Source organism: Octopus sinensis, linkage group LG6 (genome assembly GCF_006345805.1).
Source record: "Octopus sinensis linkage group LG6, ASM634580v1, whole genome shotgun sequence".
NCBI classification, from domain to species: Eukaryota; Metazoa; Mollusca; class Cephalopoda; order Octopoda; family Octopodidae; genus Octopus; species Octopus sinensis.
The window spans coordinates 91,630,378-91,632,646 of NC_043002.1; the positions used below are offsets into that span (position 1 = coordinate 91,630,378).

A 2,269-nucleotide genomic window follows, 5' to 3' on the forward strand; every position below is an offset into this window, starting at 1 on the left:
TTAGCAGAAACAACAGAGGGACTCAAGGCCTGATAGTTTCGTGTATGTATATATATATATATATATATATATATATATATATATACACACACGCACACACACACACAAACACACACACACACATATATACAGGGCGTGATGGGTAAATTGTGGCCATTTTATACTTTTAATCTCGCGCATGCGCTTTGTTTGTTTTTGATTTTGTCGGCTACACTCTATAGTTGGGCACCGTGGAGGCGCAATGGCCCAGTGGTTAGGGCAGCGGACTCGCGGTCGTAGGATCGCGGTTTCGATTCCCAGACCGGGCGTTGTGAGTGTTTATTGAGCGAAAACACCTAAAGCTCCACGAGGCTCCGGCAGGGGATGGTGGTGATCCCTGCTGTACTCTTTCACCACAACTTTCTCTCACTCTTACTTCCTGTTTCTGTTGTACCTGTATTTCAAAGGGCCGGCCTTGTCACTCTCTGTGTCACGCTGAATATCCTCGAGAACTACGTTAAGGGTACACGTGTCTGTGGAGTGCTCAGCCACGTTAATTTCACGTTAATTTCCACGTTAATTTACACGTTAATTTCACGAGCAGGCTGTTCCGTTGATCGGATCAACCGGAACCCTCGTCGTCGTAACCGACGGCGTGCTTCCATCCAGTTGGGCACCGTCTGTGAGAAAAACAGCACCATGACTTGGCCAGAAATTTTCAAACGACATGCTGTACTGCTTGATATCCGCGCGAGGTAAGTGCAGAGGATTCGGAAAGAGTTGGATGAGTTTAATGGTGATTATGAAGTTGTTTCGAGTGGTCACTAGTGATGGCGATGCTATGCCTCAATTCATCTTCCCACACGGCTTCAAACTCAACACGGAGGCCTACGTCAAATGCCTGAAGGAGGTAGTGCTGCCCTGGGGTCAAAAGGGTGGCTGCTGGAAAACCCTATGTCTGATAGCAGGATTCTACACCGTACTACACATGCAGGACAACCCAAACGACTTCTGCGACTAATCACTCCTAACATCTGGTCACCTAACTCCTCACACTGCAACCCCCTTGATTATTATGCGTGGGGCGCAGTTGAGCGAGAGACCAACAAAACTCCTCGTGACACCGAAGTTAAACTGAAGACAAGGATTAAGGCAGCGTTGACCAACCTAAACAAAGAGACCGGCCAGAAGAATTGTAGGAGATTCCGAAGTGGTTGATTTTATTAAATAGATTTACTCTTTAGTATTTCAAGATATGTTTATGTAATTTTGGTAAATATATCTGTGAAAATGAGATGTCAGTGTTATTTTCATTTTTGTGTAATTTAAACGACAGTTTATTCGCCGCACTCTATATAATAGATATAATAGATACGTGTATAGGTTTCGTTGAACGAATCGACTTAGTACTTTTATATATAAGTATGCAATAGAAAAAATACTGGCTCATGTTTACGTGTGTCGCGCGTACGTATCTGTGTGTGTGTGTGTGTGTGTGTGTGTGTGTGCGTGTGTGTATGTGTGTGTGTGTGTGTGCGTGTGTGTATGCACGTAAAGACACCCTTGAAAGTACCACTCCGAGTCAGAAGTCCAAGCAAGGTTGTTTATGGAAGACCAGCAGTTGCCAATGCATACCAGACCGATTTTATCGAAGGGAAAGGCAAAGGCCGACACAGCTTGGCATCACTGACGTTACAACTCATTTCTACAGCTGAGGGAACTTGAGCAACGTGAAATGAAGTGTCTTTTGAGCTCTTTGGATCGATATTTCTATCAAAAATATTCCTAACCTCCGTCAGAAGAATCTATGTCTAAGATCCCTTATTCAAAGCTTACTGACCAATGCTTTCTCCGAACTGTCTTTTCCTTCCTTCTTTTCCTCTCCTCCCGATTTTTCTCTTTTTCTGATGAAGAGCCATGTTCGAAACGTCATTTCCACTCCTATTTTTCCATCTAAAACTTTCACTTGGCGTCAATCTAATATATTCACTGCGTACGTTTAATTGACTTTTTGTTGGGTATTTTGTCTTGCTTTTTCTTGTTTCTAATTCTCGATGCCGACAAACTCCGTCTGAACGTAACCTTATCATGCGAACAATGAGTGATCAACAACGAATTAACGAATAAATAATTTCTTTTAATAGAAGAATGTATTAATGCGAAAGCATTGGTTACATGTAAAAACATTCGCAACTAATGAATAATATATATATATATAGATATATATATATATATATATATATATTATATATATATATATAATTATATATATATAGATATAGATAGATAG

General features: G+C 41.3%; 1 long non-coding RNA gene across 1 annotated transcript in view; it reads right to left on the reverse strand.

Annotated features, from left to right (window-relative positions):
- Nucleotides 1-1,863: 1,863 nt before the first annotated feature.
- Nucleotides 1,864-2,269, reverse strand: part of LOC118763749 — an 11,568-nt gene continuing 11,162 nt past the window's right edge. The window contains exon 3 of the long non-coding RNA XR_004999501.1: nucleotides 1,864-1,968. This is a non-coding gene — a long non-coding RNA (uncharacterized LOC118763749). The remainder of the gene's footprint in view (nucleotides 1,969-2,269) is intronic.